Source organism: Mustela lutreola, chromosome 3 (assembly GCF_030435805.1).
Source record: "Mustela lutreola isolate mMusLut2 chromosome 3, mMusLut2.pri, whole genome shotgun sequence".
NCBI lineage: Eukaryota > Metazoa > Chordata > Mammalia > Carnivora > Mustelidae > Mustela > Mustela lutreola.
In genome coordinates, this window is record NC_081292.1 from 80,794,199 (window position 1) to 80,817,241 (window position 23,043).

A 23,043-nucleotide genomic window follows, 5' to 3' on the forward strand; every position below is an offset into this window, starting at 1 on the left:
TAGGCACATTAATAATAATGGAAGTATTTTTCATGTACTATAGGCTGCAATGACAGACTATGACCTAAATCTTATAGTCTGTAAGCTAGATGAGTAGATAGTCAACACCAAACCTGGAAAGCAGTTACTTAGGTTCAGTTGTTATTTTCCTCATGCTCCATGACTGCAAATGCAGACAGAAACTGACTATGAAGTTGTTAAAGTGAGTTTGAAAATGATCATCAGAAACAAGAAGTAAAACACTGACGGCTAATGAGCTACCAATAATTAAAACATTGTGGAGCAGGGACACCTGGGTGGCTCAGTTGGTTAAGCAGCTGCCTTTGGCTCAGGTCATGATCCCAGTGTCCTGGGATCGAGTCCCACATCGGGCTTGTTGCTCGGCAGGGAGCCTGCTTCTCCCTCTGTCTCTGCCTGCCATTCTGTCTGCCTGTGCTCGCTCTCGCTCCCTCTCTCTGTCAAATAAATAAAATCTTTTTTTTTAAAAAAAAAAAAAACCTCTATAAAAAAAAAACATTGTGGAGCAAAGTTCCCCAAAAAGAGAGATTCTAGAATTATTGAAGGAGAGAACCATGGGCAAGGATCTCCACCTCTGCACTGAAGCATCTCGTAAATCTTAAACTCCACCCCCGATGGTCAGACAGGTGAAAAATGATCTAGCAAGAGCTTTCCACTAGCAGCTAGTAAGTGTGTTCCATAAAACATTTTGAGGAATCAAGGCAGAACATTTATAGGCACAATGTGACTTTTTCTTTTTATTTATTTTTTTTAAAGATTTTATTTATTTATTTGACAGAGAGAGATTACAAGTAGGCAGAGAGGCAGGCAGAGATAGAGAGGAGGAAGCAGGCTCCCTGCTGAGCAGAGAGCCCGATGCGGGACTCAATCCCAGGACCCTGGGATCACGACCCGAGCCGAAGGCAGCGGCTTAACGCACTGAGCCACCCAGGCGCCCCACAATGTGACTTTTTAAAAGACTTCATGCTCCCCCCACCTTTTTTTTCTGTATTCTGGAAAATTAAAAGCTACTCCCTGAGTTGTACATGAAAATTACTTTTATACACACAGCAAAGTTGTCAGATCCATTCAGGATGGTTTTTTATGGGATGTATTTCTTTTTCTCCATGACATAATAAGGCCTAAGACTTCCTTGCTTAGAAATCCTTGAAGCTGTTTTATATCTTTAAAACTTTTAATGGTGGAATTACACCTCACATAAAATCTACCGTCCTATTTTTAAGCATACAGTTTAGTAGTGTTAACCCTGTGCACCCATTGTGCAACCCATCTCCAGAATTTTTTTCATCTTGTAAACCTTAAACTCTATCATCTTGTAAAACTGAACACTAACTCCTTATTTCTACCTCCCTACAGTCCCTGGCAGCACCATTCCACTTTCTGTCTCTACGAATATAACTACTCTAGGTACTTCATTAAAGAGAACCTTACAGTATCTGTCTTTGTGACGTTTATTTCATTTTGCATGTCTTCAAGCTTCAACCATGTCATAGCACACATCAGTACATCATTCCTTTTAAAGTTGAGTAATAGTCCAATGTATGTATATACTACATTTTGTTTATCCATTTATGTGTCAGTGGACCTTGGGCTGCTTCCACCTCTTGAATATTGTGGATAATAATCCTAGGAACATGGGTGTACAACTATCTCTTTGGTATTCTGCTTTCAGTTCTTTGGGATTTACCCAGAAGTAAAATTGCTGGTAATTTTATTTTTAATTTTTGGAGGAACCGCCATACTGTTATCCATAATGCTTGCACCATTTTACATTCCCACCAACAGTGTACATGGTTTCCAGTGTCTCCATACCCTCATCAACACTTGTTCTTTTCTGTTTGATTTTTTAATAGTAGTCATCTTAATGGATATGACATGTTATTGCATTGTGGTTTTGATTTATATTTTCTTAATGATTAGTGATATTGAGCCTCTTGTCATATGCTTGTTGGTTTTGAAACTTTAAAGTTAAAAAATATGGCCAATTGTTACAGGTCAACTATTTTGCCTGTAGATTCCCATTAACCATGCTATTTGTTCAGTGAACATCCTTTCTTTGGAAGCATTTTCAAGAAATAATGGCTTGGAACACACACACACATCTGCAATAAAAAGACATGTCAAAGTTTTGTGCTTTTTAAATATATTTTTTAAAGTATTTATTTATTTGACACAGAGAGAGAGCACAAGTAGGCAGAGCACTAGGCAGAGGGGAGAGGGGCTCCATCCCAGGGCCCTGGGATCATGACCTGAGCCAAAGTCACCGACTGAATCACTGAGACACACCAGTCCTGTGCTTTTAACAGGAAACACCACAATCATCTTAACAAGCACCTTTCATAAAAGAATCTGTTACAAATAAGCAAAGCCTGATGGCTGGAAGAGTAGGTAAAATTCTGTTCTCACACCTGGGTTGATGGTTGTGTTAATTTGCTACTGTTGCCATAATGAAGTTCTTTTTTTTTTTTTTTAAATATTTTATTTATTTATTTGACAGACAGAGATCACAAGTAGGCAGAGAGGCAGGCAGAGAGAGAAGTGGAAGCAGGCTCCCTGCTGAGCAGAGAGCCCGATGTGGGGCTTGATCCCAGGACCCTGGGATCATGACCTGAGCCGAAAGCAGAGGCTTTAACCCACTGAGCCACCCAGGCGCCCCGCCATAATGAAGTTCTATGGGGTGGCTTAAACAGTAGAAATTTACTTTCTCGTGGTTCTGGGCACTAGATGTCCAAGATCAAATTGTCACCAGGGTTGATTTTTTTCCAAGGCTTCGCTCCTTGGCTTGTAGATGGCCCTCTTCTCCCTGAATCTTCATCTGCTCTTCCTTGTGTGTATGTTGTGTCCTTATCTCTTCTTATAAAGGCACCAGTCATTGTGTTAAGGCCCACTCTAATGACCTCAATACCTTAACTATCCTTTTAAAGTCCTATCTCCACATACAGCTCTGAGGTACACATGGATAGGATTTCAACATATGAATTTTGGGGAGACATAACTAGCTGTAGCGGATGAAGAGAAGATAACACACGTCTGGCTGGAGTCCAGCTGAGAGACCAGACTCCAAATCCAGCTGGGAGGAAAGCCGTGGGGCAAAGTCTGTTAAGGAAAACTAATACCCTACTCAAAAGGTTAAAGATGGCCTTCATAACATTGTGTGGGATTGTGAATGAAGAGTCCCTAGGGTCAAGAAAAACAGAATCTGTCTTCTTGGAACAGCAAAAAGGGTGACCCTAGAGAGAAGAAGGAGTCACTCTCTTTTGTATTCCTATGGTGGTGTTTCTTCCAATGACTTACACCAACTACCAACAAAAGATTTGCTTCTAACCTGTTGTGGGTTGCCCTTCATGGCTTTGTCTCTTCCTCAGCCTTGCATCCTACTCATTTTGTTCTTTTTCTGTGTGGTTTACTTGGGTTACTACCTCAGAAGAGATGCATTTTCTTTTGGGGGATACATTAATATTTGTATTGTGGGTTAAACTGCCCATCAGGCAAAAACATGAATGTAACCCATTACCTAAGTAACAGAATCTTTCATGCATCATGGAATCCATTTCAGTCTTATTATCATAAAAGACCTCCATGGATTAGCTTTCTGAGCAGGTAGTACCTGTTGGAAGTTGAATTTATTTAAATAAATATGTATCTTCTACATAAATATTAGTAATAAATTTAACCAAAGAGGTGAAAGATCTCAACACTGAATATTATAAGACACAGATGAAAGAAACCAAAGCCACAAACAAATGGAAATATAATCCAGTCTCACAAACTGGTAGAATTAATAATGTTAAAATGTCCCTACTACCCAGAGAAATCTACAGATTCACTGCAATTCCTATCAGAACTCCCCAATGGCATCTTTTACAATCCTACTATTACCATGAAAGACCCCTAATAGCCAAAAGTAATCTTAAGAAAGCCAGCAGCATCACACTTTCTAACTTCAAGCTATCCTACACAGCTATAGCAATCAAAACAGTATGGTATTGGCATAAAAAACAGACACAAAGATCAGTGGAACAGAATAGAGCACCCAGAAGTAAACCCATGCATATATGGTTAATTAGTTTTTGACAAAGGAGCCAAAGAGGCACAGTGGGGAAAGAGCAGTTTCTTTAATAAATGGTGTTGGGAAAACTGGACAGTCATATGCAAAAGAATGAAATGGGACCACTCTTTTACACCATACACAAAAATCAACCTAAAATGGATGAAAAAGACTTGAATGTAAGATCTGAAACCATAAAGTTCCTAGAAGAAGACACAGGGTAAGCTCCTTGATATTGGGCTTGGCAATGATTTTTGGGTTTGACACCCAAGTAAACCACACAGAAAAAGAACAAATAAGCAAGAGGGACTACAAACTAAAAAGCTTCTGTACAGCAAAGGAGACCATCCACAAAATAAAAAGCAACCTGTGGAACAAGAAAAAATATTAGTAAATCACATATCCAATAAGGAGTTACTATACAAAATATATAAAGAACACAGATAGCTCAATAACAAAAAAACAAATTAACTCAAAAATTAAAAAAGGTCTTGATTAAACATTTTTCTGAAGAAGACACACAAATGGCCAACAGATACATGAAAAGATCCTCAACATCACTAATCCTTAGGGAATGGCAATCAAAACCACGGTGAGATATCACCTCATACCTGTTAGAATGGTTATTATCAAAAAAACAAAAGGTACGTGCTGATGAAGATGCGGATAAAAGGAAACCTTTTGCACTGTTGGGGGGAATGTAAATTGTTGCAGCAGCCACTTTGAAAAACATTATGGAGATTCCTTAAAAAATTAAAAATTGAACTACATTATGATCCCACAATCTCAATTCTCATTACATATCCAAAGGAAATGAAAGTAAGATATTGAAGAGATATGTGCACTCTCAGGTTTATTGCAGCATTATTCACAATAACCAAGATATGGAAACAACCTAAGTGTTTGTCGGTGAATCAAAAGATTGAATTATATATCTATATAGTATGGAATATTATATATAATATATAAATTATATAATTTTAATTATAAATATATATCATTATATTGTTACATAATATATATTTATTACATAAATTAAATATCATATACATAGTATGGAATATTATATAAAATATGGTATATTATTCACCCTGAGAAAAAGGAAATCCTGCTCTTTACAACAGCATAGATAGACTTTGAGGGCATTATGCTAAGTGAAAGGAGTCAGACAGAGAGACAACTACTGCATGGAATCACTTATACGTGGAATCTAAAGAAGAATTTGAAGTCACAGAAATAGCAGAAAAATGGCTCCAGTGGTAGAGGCTGGGAAATGAGGGAAATAGGGAAAAGTTGGTAAATTTGGTAAATTTCCAGCCGTAAGATGAATAAATTCTGGGGATCTAATGTCAAACATGGTGACTATGGTTGATAACATTGTATTGTATAAATAGAATTTGTTAGGAGAGTAGATTTAAATGTTCTCACCAAAAAGTAAAAAAGATAAAAATGTGAAGCAATGGATGTTATGAGTAACTAGATGGGCAGATTCCTTTTACAATGCATGTATTTATCAAATCATCACAATATGCGCTTTTAAATCTTACAATTTCTGGGCGCCTGGGTGGCTCAGTGGGTTGAGCCGCTGCCTTCAGCTCAGGTCATGATCTCAGGGTGCTGGGATCGAGTCCCGCATCGGGCTCTCTGCTCAGCGGGGAGCCTGCTTCCCTCTCTCTCTCTCTCCGCCTGCCTCTCTGTCTACTTGTGATTTCTCTCTGTCAAATAAATAAATAAAATCTTTAAAAAAAAAAAAATCTTACAATTTCATTTGTCAAGTATACCTCAATAAGATGAAAAAATGTATGTGTAATGTATGTATATCTGTGTGTGTGTGCGTGCGTGTGTGCGTGTGTGTGTGCAATTTAAGGACATGGGTCTGATTGACCTTTATTTCTAAAATTAAATATGTATTTAAGGGTGCCTGGGTCTCTCAGTTGATTAAGCTTCCGACTCTTGATTTCAGTTCAGGTTTTGTTTTTGTTTTTTCCCAAAGATTTTATTTATTTGAGAGAAAGAGAGTGAGAGTGTGAGAGAGAGCACGAACAGGGGTTTGAGGGAAGAAGAAGAAGAAGACTCCCTGCTCAGCAGGGAGCCCACCCCACTGGGGCTCGATCCTAGGACCCTGGAATCATGACCTGAGCCAAAGGCAAATGCTTAACAAACCGAACCAGCCATGTACCCCTCAGCTCAGGTCTTGATCTCAGGGTCATGAGTTCAAGCCCTGTCTTGGAGCCTACTTAAAAAATAATAAATAAGTTAAATAAACAAAAAAATAAATATGTATTTTATACCTGCTAAGCAGTTATGCATAAGAATTCTAACATTACTTGGGGCACCTGGGTGGCTCAGTGGGTTAAGGCTTCTGCCTTCAGCTCAGGTCATGATCCTAGGGTCCTGGGATCAAGCGCCACATTGGGCTCTCTGCTCAGCGGGGAGCCTGCTTCCTCCCCTCTCTCTGCCTGCCTCTCTGCCTACTTGTGATCTCTGTCTGTCAAATAAATAAATAAATTCTTAAAAAAAAAAAAGAAGCCTAATATTCCATTGTTGCTCAAATAAACACAAGTGGATATATTACTCCGGGACCCAGAAAATTGGAAAGATAGTCCATGCTCATGAATTGGAAAAGAATTAATGTTAAAATGTCCACACTACCCAAAGCATCCTACAGATTCTGTTTATATCGAAATGGCAAAGCAGGGCTTCCTGGGTAGCTCAGTCAGTTAAACATCCAACTCTTGATCTTAGCTCGGGTCTTGATCTCAGGGTCATGAATTCAAGCCATGCTGGGTGTGAAGCCTACTTTAAAAAAAAAAAAATGGCAAAACAGACACAAAAGTTTCGAACTGACCAGATGGGGGTGAGTCACTGTTTATGTTTTATTTGGTTCTACTACTTCCCCTCTGAAATTGTGTGGGAGAGTCTTAAGTAGTGGCCTGGAGAGTTTAATTTCTGCAAGGCCAGTCCTAGCCAGCCTTGACAGGCCCATCTCCTTATTCACATCCTTGAGGCATCTTGGCACACTCTGGAGCCCTGTGAAGCTTGGGTAAACTTCTGTTTATAACCAGGACTGTTTATAACCGGCTTCCCACGCATGGCCTGTGGCCCCCAAAGCAGGAAGTTCTAACCATAGCCTTCATATGCCCTTTCCTTTACTTACTGCTTGTGGCTCAGTTTCAGTTCTCAAGGATATGCTTCTGAATGAGAATAACAATTGCAGTCTCATTTTTAGACCAAAAAATGGGCTAATGAGGGATTAATTCAACTCAATGCAAGACCAAAGCTCTCCAGCCCTCATTCACCTTCTCATTATCTCAGGAGGAGGCTTAGTCCTGGCCCTATAGGCCCCTGCCCTGGGTGAGCTCCCCCAAGACACTCAGGGCCCAGAGTGTGGTGTCTTTCAACTCACAGATGAGCTCCTCTTCCAACACAATCTGAGGTCCGGACATTTTCTCCTTCCCCAAATTCTGGTCTGTGATCAGCAAAAGCAGTCTAAGGTAGCAGTGGGGCTCATAGTAGGGCAGTGTCGCTGTGGTACTTACTCAGGCTGCTAAGCACTACACAGATTTTGCACACAGCATGGTAGATATGAGGAAGGCAGAGGACAGAAATGGTGGGAGTCAGGCCAGCTCAGGAGCATCCCTGGCCACCCCATGGATAACATGATCCCTGGGTACATGTCTTCCTCCCTCAGGAGGAAGGGACACTGTACATGAGGCTGTCTGGGAAAGAGGGCAGTCATAGACTCCAGGTAGTCACAGAAACAAGCTCCAGTAGTAGGTTTTTGTCTGGGTTGGAAATACGGATGTGGACTGCAAAATGAAGAGAAAATGTAACTTCTTGATGTATACATTTTGTGGTATTTTTGAAAGTGATCTGATTATTCTATGATATGGCAATGCTTGATTCTGAGATCCTGGTATCAGAGGGAGGGAGAAAAGAAGGGAGAAAGGAGAAAGGGTTTTAAAAGGACATGCTAGGGGCGCCTGGGTGGCTCAGTGGGTTAAGCCTCTGCCTTTGGCCCAGGTCATGATCCCAGGGTCCTGGGATCGAGCCCCACACTGGGCTCTCTGCTCAGCAGGAAGCCTGCTTCCCTCTCTCTCTCTCTGCCTGCCTCTCTGCCTACTTGTGATCTCCATCTATCAAATAAATAAATAAAATCTTAAAAAAAAAAAGGACATGCTAATTAGAATTCTAATATCATACTATGCACTGCAATTAAGGAAAGGAGTCTGAACCCCAGACCTGCTTTAAATCACATTTCCCCTAATTAACCTTCAGTTTTGGGCACTATCTATTGTCTCTGTCAACTTCCTTTTTTATTAAACAGTCACCTCAGAAAACCTGGTCTAGCTTCTACTTTCCCTTACGGAGTAGAAAGGTTTTATTTAACTGACAGGTTAGGAGAAAGATCTTCATTGACACAGATTAGCCCTGGCTGAAACCTACTTTGAAGGACGATTGAGCAATATTGCCTAATCCCATGATGCCGGTGTTACATGAAGTCAACATTTTATTTACTCATTAACAACCATTTACTGAGCACCTACTTTTGCATGCAGTGTTCTGGATTGTGAGTCTACACCAATGAATGAGACCAACCAGGTGCCTGAGGTTATGCACTCACTATCCTTGTGAAAGAAGACAGTCCACTGACAAGTAATCAAATGAATAATAATAATAACAATAATGGGTACTATGAAACATTTTAAAGAGTGTCATGATTGAGAGTGTTGTAGGTGTTACATCATATGGGACAACCAGGAAAGGCCCTCTGATGAGGTGACATTTGAACAGACCGTGAATGGAAGAAGGAATGTGCCTGGTGTTTTCAGGCAGCAGGAAAAGCAAGCCCGTGTGGCTGGGGGTTAATGAGACATGGTCAGGGAGGTCTGAGAAGTCCTGTTTGCTGTCTTCTTCTGTTACCCAGGAGTCAAAAGAGCCACAGCTTGTGAATAGGTATGGGAGGTGCCCTGGGTAGAGAACAGCTCCAGGAGCAGCAGCAGAGCTGGGGAAGTGGAGATCACCCAGGCGGGTGATCTAACTGGGGTGAGGTGTGCGCCCAGCATCATGGAGCCCTGAGAATGCACATGGCACTTGAGTGTTCTGCACCAAGGAGAGGCTCCAGTCCTCCTATCCTACACCCTTCAACCCTGCCCTTCCTCTGCACTTAGAAGAGAACTTATGAATCACTTCGGCACTAGCCCCAGGTCCTAACCTGAGTTCATCTGCCATAGCAGTACCACTTTGTCTGCAGATTTTTGTCCTGTTTTTTCTAGATAGTATTCTCTTTACAACATGGAGAACATTGCCTATTATCTCTCTCTTCCCGTTTTCTTCACCGAGTAATAGGCACATGCAATAGACAATGTTGGAATGTGTTTTAAGAATTTTTAAATTGGGGCACGTGGCTGGCTCAGTTAGTGGAGCATACAATTCTTGATCTCAGGGTAGTGAGTTCGAGCCCCATGTTGGGAATAAAGATTACTTTTAAAAATCTTAAAAAAAAAAAAAAAAAAAAAAGGTGCCTGGGTGGCTCAGTCGTTAAGTGTCTGCTTTTGGCTCAGGTCATGATCCTAGGATCCTGGTATCAAGTCCCATACTGAGCTCCCTGCTTCTCCCTCTCCCATTTTTCCCAGCTCTTATTCCCTTTCCCTCTGTGCTCCTCTCTGTCAAATAAATAAATAAATCTTTTAAAAAATCTTTTAAAAAGTTTTTAATAGAAAAAAAGTTAGAAAAGCACTTTCTTTCTTTTTTTTTTTTTAATTTTTTATAAACATATATTTTTATCCCCAGGGGTACAGGTCTGTGAATCACCAGGTTTACAGAAAAGCACTTTCTTTTTTTTTTTTTTTTTTTTTAAAGATTTATTTATTTATTTATTTGACTATTTGACAGAGAGAAATCACAAGTAGATGGAGAGGCAGGCAGAGAGAGAGAGGGAAGCAGGCTCCCTGCCGAGCAGAGAGCCCGATGCGGGACTCGATCCCAGGACCCTGAGATCATGACCTGAGCCGAAGGCAGCGGCTTAACCCACTGAGCCACCCAGGCGCCCAGAAAAGCACTTTCTTAAAGAAAAAAAATGTAATATCTTTTTCTGATTTCTTGAACTTAGTTGTGTTTGGTACATGACATTTGCACAGAAACACAGGGGTGACACCCTCTGAACCTTCCAAAAGGCAAAACTTGGTCACTTGCTTCTTCCACCACAACCTGAAACTATAATTTAAGGCAAGTCGATCCAAGCCGCAAGTGTGTGAATGCCTGCTGATACTAGCAAACATTTTGTTTTTGAGTTCTTCAAAGATTTGACATTTCATTTTTAAACCTTTTTTATTTGAGTATAAGTGACACACAATGTTTCAGGTGTACAACATAGTGATTGAACTTCTTTATACCTTATGCTATGCTCACTGCAAGTGTAGCTAACACCTGTCCTCATACAACGCTATTAAAATCTCATTGACTATATTCCTTATGCTGTGCCTTTCATCCCCGTGACATACTCATTCCATACTTGGAAGCCCGTATCTCTTACTACCCTTCACTCATTTTACTTATCCCACAGCCGCCTTCCCTCTGGCAACCATCAGTTTTTTGTCTGTATTCATGGGTCTGATTCTGTTCTTTGTTTGTTCATTTGGTTTTAGATTCCATATGTGAGTGAAATCATGTGTTATTTGCCTTTCTCAGTCCGACTTACTTCACTTAGCATAATGAAGTCACCTCAAATATCATTCTTTTTTATGTCTGTGCAATATCCCATTGTGTATATATACCACATCATTATGCATTCATCTACCAAGGGACACTTAGGTTGCTTCCATATCTTGGCTATTTAAATAATGCTGCAATATATATAAGGGCTCATATATCTTTTTTAATTAGTGTTTTTGTTTCTTTGCGTAAATACCCAGTAGTGGAATTGTTGGATCATATGGTATTTCTATTTTCAATTTTTGGAGGAACCTCTATACTCTTTTCAGTGGCTGCACCAATTTACATTCCCACTAAGAGTCTATGAGGTTTCTTTCTCTTCACAACCTCATCAACATTTGTCATGTTTTTGTTATTTTTTCATCTTCTTGATTTTAGCCATTCTGGCATGTGTAAGGTGCTATCTCATTGTGGTTTTGATTTGCAACTCTCTCATGATGAGTGATGTTGAGCATCTTTTCATGCGTCTTTTGGACATGTGTATTTTTTCTTTGGAAAAATTCCTATTCAGGTCCTCTGATTTCTTGATTTTTTTTTTTTTTTTATGTTGAGTTGTACACATTCTTCTTATGTTTTGGATATTAACCTCTTATCAGATACATCATTTCCAAATATATTCTCCCATTCGGTAGATTGCCTTTTTGTTATGTTGGTGGTTTCCTTCACTGTGTAAAAGCTTTAGAGGACTTGACACTTCAAATGAGTTAACCGAAATGGAAAAGTGGAAAACAGAGGAATATATTTTAAACCAATGATGTACAAAAATAATGTGACCCATGGAGCGCCTGTGTGGCTCAGTCGGTTAAGTGTCTGCCTTCAGCTAAGGTGATGATCTCAGGGTCGAACCCTGCACCAGGCTCTCTGCTCATCAGAAAGCCTGATTCTCTCTCTCCCTCTGCCAATAGTCCCACCCCGATTTGTGCTGGCTCCTCTCCCTCTCTTGCTCTCTCTCAAATAAATAAAATCTTAAAAAAAAAAAATAATGTACCCTATGGAAATACCTAAAAGTCTTACACTTGACTGATGTATCCTGTGGCCATTGCGTGATAAGTAAATAAATAAACATTTAAAAATAAATAAGCAAATAAAATTGAATATGGAGTCCAAGGAAAAGCTGCAAAGTTGTATGTGACACAGCCCACCCAAGTAGAATATGAAAATGAAATGTTAAGCTCTTACCTGAGTTGCCTTGGCAGCTCTCAGTAGGCAGAGAAACTGCATGGGATCAGGGGTCATGTGGAATATGGCTGTACCCACTATCAAAATATTTACCAGAGGAGGGATCAAAGATCAAGGATGGTTCACATGCAGGTGCTAACAGCTGCAGAGACTTTGTGCTCAGTACGTCCCTGAACAATTTAGCACTTTGGCTAAATTAGTTCCCCTGGGCAGAAGTTCATCTTGCTTTTTAAAGAAGTCCGTTAATAATCAATATAGCCAGAGCTTTCCAACATCCTTTAATTCTAAGTAGCAATAACTGCTTGGAGACTTGTCAGGGACCTCAAACAGGAGAATATCAGCAACACAGAAGCCTGGAGACCTGTTTAGTAATGGTCCATAAATCCCAGGTTCTGAGTGTGCTGCCAGTCAGCAAAATAGGATTGACAGTAGTAATCCATTAATAGAAACCAGCTCCAAGAATGATCAATACTTTCTAAGCGAACTGACCTCTACAAACTCAAATCTGAACATGCCCTGTCTTAAATCTACCATCATTTATTTATATACCATAACATGAAACTTGTAGTGCTTTAAGACAGTATTGGTGGGCAGTGAAAAATAATTTGAACAAAGAGAAATTACAGTTCAAATATGGGTATCATAATGTTGAATGCTTATTAATTAAAACTGCCTTTGGAAATTATTGGCAATAAAATTTTAATAACTTATACAATGTTAATATTGGATAATTTTAAATTACTAATATAGTATATTGAGTGACCTTACATAAAAAAATGTAAAAAATTTAGTTGCAAAATATATTTATAGTAGCATATAATATTTTATGATTTTAAGAAAAAGTATGAGGCTGAAGAGAGAAAAAAAGGGTTAGGGAAAGTGATCAACGATTGAGTTTAAATCATTCTAAAAGCATGGTTCCTTTAACTACCTAAGTCATGATAGTATCTTCTCCAGATTATATTGGATTCTTTTGATGAAGTAAATTCTAAAAGTAGCCTATTTAATATTAAGAACAAAAATCACGAGTCCTAGTTGTGTAACCTAGCCAAAGAGCACAATAAAATTAAACGTGAGCTTTGGGATGAAAAAAATAAGGTCCCTGAGAGTGTGAATGACTTAGTGGAGGTCAAACAGAGAATCCTGCTGAGCAGAGTCTTGAAAACAAATCCTCAGACAGGTGCTAGTAAACCTTCAGTGGTGCCAGACCGTCTGCAATAAATTAAATCATTCCTCCTCCTCTCCATTTGGAAAATAAGAGCCTGCTTGACAAACAGCTAAGTGAAACCCTCGCTCTTAGGGTGAAAATCCACTTTTTAAATTCACCTATGTCATTTATTTTGCTTAGCTCTTCTGCCAAGTTGTGGAGTTGTTTTGATGAGAACTTGCAATATTCATACAAAACAAGACAGGAGATTGTTTTTAATCTTTGTTCATGAAGTTTTTTTCTTTTTAATTCCATTGTTTTTTAGTCTTAAATACAAAGAAAAAAATGGGGGACAGTATATTCACTCATATTTAAAAAGCACTGTTATCAGTGCGATCTAGATCTGTAAGTTCTCAGTTAAGATTTCACACTTATTGTTAGAATATTTTTTTGGTAGTAGACATCTGGGAACAAATGAAGACAATTATCTCTCCATTTTAAGGTACATGTGGTCAGTGTGAGTGTATTAAAGATTCATTAATAAGTTTATCTATGACCTTATCTTAAAAGAATAAAATAATCCTTCCTTTAAAAATTCTAAATTTTTATTTTAAAAATATGATAATATCCAAAAAGGGTCCTAATGCCTTGGTTATATACTAAATGTTTTTAGATTTTTTACAGTTAGTACCTTCCTGGGAAATCAGTTAGCCCATAGTCCATTCCAGTGTTTGTGATATGGATCACATTACAATATTCTTACTTTTAACTGAAATTTCTTACTTCAACCATAGATCACTTGCAGCTAGGGAATACGTGTTTATTTATTTACTTTTTTAAAGATTTTATTTATTCATTTGAGAGAGAGAGAAAGATGCAGAGAGAGCACAAGCAGGGGGAGAGGCAGAGGGAGAGGGAAAAGCAGACTCCCCGCTGAGTTGGGAGCCTGACCTAGGGGCTCCATCCTAGGACCTGGAGCTCATTACTGGAGAGGAAGGCAGACACTGAACCATCTGAACCACCCAGGTGCCCCAGGATAAATGTTTAGAAGTAACTACACAGTAATAGCATGTGCTCACATTCATTTTTAAAACTGTCTTAGTTCACAAACTGGCACAGAGTTTCTCTGTGGATATATAAAATTAACATTCAACTTCCAAATACTGAATAACACATAATTTTAAAATTGCATTTGAGACTTAAGTAGAATTTCTAAATAAGTAGATGTGCATGGGCTCCTTGGAGCAAGTGTTATCTCAAAGAGTGCTGACCTCACAGCAACAAGATGCCTGCCTCTTGCTCCCCTTGCAGTTGCTGACAGGATGTCTCTCCTGTGATCTCCTCTTCCTATGCTCCCCTTCCTCCCTACTCTTGTTGGGTGAATGGTTGATGGTGCCAAATGAGTTGGAAGATTACTTTATTTGAATGCATGTTTAGCTAATTTTCTTAAACATTTCAGAGCAGATGTTTTCAACTGATATGCAAAAACAGAAACCAAAAAGGCATCACAAATCCTGAATATGACATAAGATCAAAAAATATTTATAAATATTTAAAGCCATTATTAAACAATTTCAGGATTAGAAAGCTTCTTTAAGATTCTGCACCAGTTCCAAAGTGTGGGTATTTTTCCTATACCACCAACTCAGGTACCAATTCTCTGATATCAGTTGGGTGTCCTACAATTCAAGTCATTTCTGATACTACTTACTGGGAAACCGTGTCAGATCCTACAGGTTAAGGGCTCCATCCTACAAGACTGCCCCTCCCCCCAATTTCCATTGCCAATCACACCGTCCAGTCTTTCCCCTTGCCCCAGAGTTTAAGGGGTGGAACTGAAAGTTTCAACCCTCTAATCATGTTGGTGTCCGTAGCAACCACCTACCCCATATTTAGGGGATTTGCAAAAGTCACCTCAGGAACATAAACTCAGTTGTGGTTGAAACGTACTTGTTACGAGTAAAAAGACAAGCAAAAGCTTCAAAATGATTTCAGGAACTGAAGACGAGAGACCAAATATAGCAAAAGATGCTCCCATTGTTTTATTGCTTAGGAAATTTCAAGAGTTTTAGGAGCTCTGTGCCGGAATCAGGGACAAAGACCAAATACGTATTTATTATAAATTACAATAGCACAGTCCACTCCCTAGTCTCCAGGGAGGGAAGAGGGCCTAGAGGTTGAATCAATCACCAACGGCCAGTGACTTAATATTCATGCTTATGTAATAAAGCCTACACATAAACCCGAAAGGTTGGCGTTTGTGGAGATTTTAGGTTTATGAACATGCGGAGGCTCACAGAAAGTGGCAAGCTCAGAGAGGACATAGAAGCTCCATGCTTCTTCCCTGTGCCTTACCCTCTTCCATCTGGCTATTCCTGAGTTATATCCTTTATAATAAACTGGTGTTCTAGTAAGTAAAACCCTTCTCTGAGTTTTGTGAATCACTTTAGCATACTCTCAAACCTGAGGTCATCAATGGAACCTCTTATCTACAGCCCAGTTGGTCAGAAGCACAGGTAACAATCTGGACTTGCAACTGGCATCCAAACTGTGTGGGCAGGTAGCCTTGTTGGGACTGAGTCTTTAATCTGTGGGATCTGACATGTCTTCAGGTGCACAGTGCCAGAGGTTACTTGAATTTTAGAACACCAAACTGGTATCAGAAAATTGTTTGGCAGTGTGGGGAAAATAGCTCCCTCCAACCCCACACAAATAAACAAAAAAAGTAGTAGGTATGCCTGTGTGGCTCAGATGGTTAAATGTCTGCCTTTGGCTCAGGTTATGATCCTGGTATTCTGGGACTGAGCCCCACATTGGGCTCTGTGCTCAGCGGGGAGTCTGCTTCTCCCTCTGCCCCTCACCCAACTCTTGTGCTCTCTCTCTCTCAAATAAATGAAAATTTTAAAAAAAGCTTTTAGGGACGCCTGGGTGGCTCAGTTGGTTAAGCAGCTGCCTTCGGCTCAGGTCATGATCCCAGCGTCCTGGGATCGAGTCCCACATCGGGCTCCTTGCTCCACAGGGAGCCTGCTTCTCCCTCTGCCTCTGCCTGCCACTCTGTCTGCCTGTGCTTGCTTTCTCCCCCTCTCTCTCTGATAAATAAATAAAAAAAAAAATTAAAAAAAAAAAATAAAAAATAAAAAAAGCTTTTAGTGTACACACACACACACAAATAACATTTAGAAAAGTCTGGATCCTTTTAAAATGCACATATTAATTGAAATAAAGAGCAAAATGAAGGAATTCATGCAGAAATACCAAGAAGATTTTTGAAAGTTGGCAATATTAACAATATATATTATTAATTACACTTTGTTAATATATAAAAAAGTATATAGGAATGGTTTATGCTGTGTTGTATATATGCTGTATTGTCTATATATAATATATGCTAAGTAAATTATCTTTATTTTTATATGTACTTTTTTGTTTAGTTAAAGTGCAGATACCTAAGATCCTGATTCAACCACCCCGTGCATAGGGAGGTAAGAGCTTTATTTCTATGGCTGCTATTCAATATCTGTCATTGTGACAGTAATATCTTAAAAAATGATTCCGATAACCTGATAGAGACACCCAGATTCCAGGTGGCAGAGTGTATTTCACACCATTTTTTAACTGAAGCATAAATGACATATGATATTCTATTGGCTCCATGTGTACATCATGGTGATCCAATATTTTTGTACTTTACAAATGATGCCCATGGTAAGTCTCATTCCCATCTCTCACCACACGAACTTATTGCATTATTGACTATATTCCCTATGCTGTACATTATATCCCCACAGCTTATTTATTTTTTTAAATATTTTATTTATTTATTTGACAGAGAGAGAGAGAGAGAGAGATCACAAGTAGGCAGAGAGGCAGGCAGAGAGAGGGGGAACCAGGTTCCCCGCTGAGCAGAGAGCCCGATGCGGGGCTCAATCCCAGACCCCGAGATCATGACCTGAGCTGAAAGCAGAGGCCCAGCCCACTGAGCCACCCAGGCACCCCAGCTTATTTATTTTATAATTGGAAGTTTGTACCTCTTCATCCCCATCACCTCTCTCTCTCCTGACCCCCACCCCTCTGGCAGCCACCAGTCCCTTTCCTGTATCTATGAGTCCATTTCTGTTTCCTTTAGTTGACTTGTTTGTTTTTAGATTTCACATATAAGTGAAATGATAGGGTGTTTTTCTTTGTCTGACTCATTTTACTTGGCACAATATGTTTTAGGTCTGTTCATGTTCTCACAAATAGCAAGATATCATTCTTTTATTTATGGTTAATCTTCTGTTATATATACACCATAGTTTCATTATTCCTTCATCAGTGGGTTTGCTTCCATATGTTGGCTATTGTAAATAATGCTGTAATAAGCATAAAGTGCATATACCTCCTCAAATTGGTGTTTTTGTTTTCTTTGTATAAATACTCAAAATTGCCAGACATTATGGTAGTTCAATTTTTAATTTTCAGAGGAACCTCTATACTGCTTTCCACAGTGGCTGTAGCGGTTTACATCCCCATCAACAGGGTACAAGGTTCTCTTTCTCTACACCCTCACCAATATTTTTTTTGTCTTTTTGGTAATGGCTAATTTGACTGTGGTTTTGACTTGCACTTCTCTGATGATTAGTGATGTTGAGCATCTTTTTGTGTCTGTTGTCCCTCTGTATGTCTTCTTTAGAAAACTGCCGATTCAACTCCTTTGTACATTTTTTTAAATCATGTCATTTGTTTTGATATTGAGCTTTTTATATATTTTGGCTGTTAACACATTATAAGATATATAATTTGCAAGTATCTCTTCCCATTCAGTAGTTGTGTTATCATTTTTTTGATGGCTTCCTTTGCTCTGCAAAAACTTTTTGTGTTATATAATCCCTTTGCTTATTTTAGCTTTTGTTGGCCTTATCTGTGGAGACTGGTCCCTGCTGGTGACCCCACAAAGATATGTATATATACTTTTATATATATATACAGCTAAGACTGATGTTAAAGAGCATACTGCCTATGTTTGTCTCCTAGGAGTTTTATAGTTTCAGATGTTATTCAAATCTAATACATTTTGAATATATTTTTGCATATGGTATAAGATAGTGGTCCAATTTCATTCTTTTATATGTAGCTTCCCAGTTTTATCAACATCATTTATTGAAGAAACTGTCTTTTTCCCATTTTATGTTCTTGCCTGCTTTGTCATAAATTGATCATATCTGTGTGGATTTATTTCTGGGCTCTCTTTTCTGTTTCATTCATCTATGTGTCTATTTTCATGCCAATCTCATACTGTTTTGATTACTGCAGCTCTGTAGTATAGTTTGAAATCAGGGCACATGATACCCATGATGGCACATGCCATCAATTGAATCTTTAAATTTATTTGAAGACAGAGCATGAACACAGAACATATTTTCATTTATTTGTGTCATATTCAATTTCTTTCATCAGTGTCTTTTAGTTTTCAGAGTATTGGTCTTTCATGTCCTTGGTTAAATTTATTCCTAGGTATTTCATTCTTTTTGGTGCAACTATAAATGGGATTTTTTTTTCTTAATTTCTCTTTCTGATAGCCCAATAATTGGTCTATAAACACACAACTGATTTATGTATGTTAACTTTTGTATCCTGAGACTTTACTAGATTCTTTTGTTAGTTCTAACAGTTTTGGCAGAGCTTTAGGGTTTTCTATATATAGTATTATGTCATCTGCAAAAAGTGATAGTTTTCTTTCTTCTTTGGATACATTTATTTTTTCTTTCCTAATAATTGTTATGGCTATGTTGTATAAAAGTGGTAAGTGTGGACATCCTTGTCTCGTTCCTGATCTTAGAGAAATAGTTTTCATTCTTTTACTGTTGATTAAGATGCTAGCTATGGGTTTGTTGTAAATGGTTTTTATTATTTTGAGGTACATTCCTTCTACATCCATTTTCTTAGGTTTTTATTGTGAAAAGTTACTAAATTAATCAAATGCTTTTGCTGCACATATTGAGGTAATCATATATTTTTTATCCTTTGTTTTGTTAATGGGGTGTGTCACATTGATTGATTTGTGGATATTGAACCATCCTTGCAACCTTAGAATAAATCTCACTTGGTTGTGGTGTATGATCTTTCCCGTGTACTTCTGAATTCAGTTTTTTAATATTTTGTAGAGGATTTTTGCATCTATATACATAAGGAATATTGCCCTGTAAATGTTGGGGGTGTGTGGTGTTTTCTTCCATTTGGCATAAGGGTGGTTGCAGCCTTGTAAAGGGGTTTGGAAGCATTCCTCTATGGTTTTTTGTTTTTGTTTTGTTTTGTTTTGAATAATTTGAGAGGAGAGATACTAAATTGTTTTTTGAATGTTTGATAGAAGTCACCTATGAAACTATCTGGCCCTGGTCTTTTGTTTTTTGGGAGTTTATAAATTACTGTTTTAGTCTATTCAGATTTTCTATTTCCCCAAAATTCATTCTTGAAAGGTTGTGTGTTTTTAGGAATTAATCCATTTCTTGCAGGTTTTCCATTTTTTTGGCTTCTAATTGTTCATGGTAGTCTCTTATATTCCTTTGTATTTGTGTGGTTTCAACTGTGGCTTTTCGTTCATTTCTTATTTTATTTACTTGGGTCCTCTTTCTTTTTTCTTGATGAGTCTGGCAAGAAACTTATCAATTTTGTTTATCTTTTCAAAGAACCAGTTTTAGTTTGATTTTTTTCTATCAGATCTTAAGTCTCAATTTATTTCTGCTCTGATCTTTACTATTTCCTTCCTTCTAACATTGGGTTTGCTTATTTTTCTTTTTCTAGTTCCTTGAGGTGCCAGGTTAGATTATTTACTTGGGATTTTTCTTATTTCTTAAGTAAGCATGATCTACCCTCTTAGAATTGCTTTTGCCGTGTCCCATAGATTTCAAAAAGTTATGCTCCTTTTCATTTGCCTCAAGGTATTTTTTTTAATTTTTTCTTTGTTTTTTTAATTGACCCATTCGTTGTTTAATATTGTGTTGTTTAGTATCTATGTGTTTGTGTCTTTTCTAGTTTTTTTTTTTTCTTCATATAATTGATTTCCAATGTCATACCACAATGGTCAGAATAGATGCTTGAAATTATTTGTCTTCTTGTATTTATTGAGACTTCTTTTGTGGACTGACATGTGATCTCTCCTGGAGAATGTTCCATCCATACTTCACAACAATGTGTATTCTGCTGGTTTTAGATGGAATGTTCTGTATGTATCAATTAAGTCCAGCTGGTCTAATGTGTTGTTTAGGGCCAGTATTTCCATACTGATTTTCTGTCTAGATGACCTATCCATTGATGAAATTGAATAAGCTATTGAAACCCCCTACTATTATTATATTGCTGTCGACTTCTCCCTTTATGTGTTATTTTTGTTTTTATATATTTAGGTACTCCTATGTCAGGTGCATAAGCATTTACAAATGTTGTCTTCTCTTTGACCCCTTTATCATTACACAATGCCTTTATTTTTGTTTCAAAGTCCATTTTGTCCAATATGAGCTTTTCCAGCTTTTCCTTTATTACCATTTCCATGTAGTATCTTTTTCCATCCTTCCACTTTTGGTCTGTGCATGTTCTTACATATGAAGTAAGTCTCTTATAGGCAGCAAACCTGTTCTTCTATCCATTTAGCCACTCTATGCCTTTTGACTGGAATATTTAGTCCATTTATGTTTTTTAAAAGATTTTATTTACTTATTTGACAGAGGGGAGAGGGAGAGAGAGAGAGCTTATAAGAAGGGGGAGTGGGAGAGGGAGAAGGAGGCTCCCTGCTGAGCAGGGAGACCGATGCAGAGCTAGATCCTAGGACCTGGGGATCATGACCTGAGCAGATGCTTAACTGGCCGAGCCACCCAGGCACCCCTACCTCATTTACAAAGTAATTAGTCATAGATAATAATTTGTTAATTGTTGCCACTTTGTTAACTGCTTTGGGGTTGTTTTGTAACATCAATTTTAATTTTAGAAGAACTCATTATTGAGTTCTTTCTCCAAAGATTGATAAAACACTTAATTTTACAGAAGAATACTATGTTCAATTTAAAATTCACTCCTAAATTTACCTATAAAACAATACAAGATTCAAGGGATATCAAAGTTATTCTGAGGGTTATTTTTTAATATAGAGTAAATCGTGGCCCAGGGAAGTCAGGTGACTTACCCAAGACTATACAACTAACTGGAATATTTCATACAAAACCTCTGTTTATATGTTTTGTTTACGGAAGGATATTTGATCCTAACACTATAAAATGTTACTTGTTTTTCCCGTGGTGATGAAGCAGAGTACATGAGCCTGCTGCTGCCATATCTCCACCCACTTTGGCTAAAGTTGTGCTAAGCAAATAAAGAAATTCACAGCAATTTTATACTAACATTTAAAATGTGACTTAGAGAACTTTCTAAAAGATTATTATGAGTAAACTATGGTACCATCTGCTCAAACAAATGAGGTTTTCTTGCAAGGGTTTTGTCTTTATCAACCTTCATCAAATTTGAGTATGAATAAAGACACGAGATGTCCCAAGACCCAAGGGAAGAAATTAGCAGCAATGTAAATTGGGTTCTCTTTGTGTTTATACTTAGGGAGAAGGGAAAAGTTTTCTTTTTTATGATATAGCAGAATCATTAAGAACCAAATATTAAGGGGTGCCTGGGTGGCTCAGTCATTAAGCGTCTGCCTTTGGCTTGGGTCATGATCCCAGGGTCCTGGGATTAAACCCCACATGGGGCTCCTTGCTCCGCAGGAAGCCTGCTTCTCTCTCTCCCCCTGCTGCTCCCCTTGCTTGTGTTCCCTCTCTTGCTGTGTCTCTGTCAAAAACAAAAACAAAAAAACAAAAACAAATATTAAGGGCGCTTGGGTGACTCAGTGGGTTAAAGCCTCTGCCTTCAGCTCAGGTCATGATCCCAGAGACCTGGGATGGAGCCCCGCATCGGGCACTCTGCTCAGCAGGGAGCCTGCTTCCTCTTCTCTCTCTGCCTGCCTCCCTGCCTAATTGTGATCTCTGTCAAATAAATAAATAAAATCTTAAAAAAAAAAGTACCAAATATTAAAGTTTTTCCTTCCAAGACCATGCATAAACTGTAACTGAGAAACACCTATGTTGCAGAGATACAGAGGTGAACGAGACAGCCCATGCCCTGACCACACAGTTTATATTCGACCACAGGCATCAGAGAGGTGTGCACTGAGTAACACTTTGTTGTTTACTAGTTCAAGACTATATTTCACTGGGCTTCAACTTTCCTACATGTCTAATGAAATTAGTATTAGTTACGTGGAGACATGTAGTTTCGATCATGAAAAGAGATAAAGCATGAAAAGTGAATAATACAAAGTTAGAAATATGGTAAGCTATCAATAAAGATGATTTACTATTATAGATTTCCTTTGTTTTAGGGACCATCATATAGGGATTATCTTTTTTGCCCCCCTCAACCAGACTATATGATATTTTAAGAAAACATTTTATATTAGAATTTTCCTCTTAGTCAAAAACAGCATATGATTATAACTGAAGTAGGCACCAAATATCCAGTGATTAGCTGACTGACCAACTGACTCACTGAATGAAAAGCTATTATTATTGTACATTTTTTATTAGTAGTCAATATTTACTTTTCATCTTTACATTTTAAGTTTAATAGCCACATTAGTTGTGAACTAAAACAGTCTCTTCCCAAAAGATGATGTAGTCATTTAGCATTTTAAATGATACATTATCTTTAAAGAGCAAAATTTTTATAAATATAGAATAATGCCAAAATCACAGGAAATAAAAGAAAAATATAAATTGGAACTCACCAAAATTGAAAACTTTTCTGCACCTAAAGGCACTGTCAACAAAGTCCACAGAATAGGCAAAAATATTTGCCAATGATATATCTGACAAACAACTTATATCTATAATACATAAAACTAAAACTCAACAAGCAACAAAAA

At 38.1% G+C, this 23,043-nt stretch overlaps 1 long non-coding RNA gene across 4 annotated transcripts in view; it reads right to left on the reverse strand.

Moving 5' to 3' along the window:
* The window catches only part of LOC131826845 (uncharacterized), a 210,681-nt gene that overhangs the window by 152,059 nt on the left and 35,579 nt on the right, over positions 1–23,043 (reverse strand). The window lies entirely within an intron of this gene.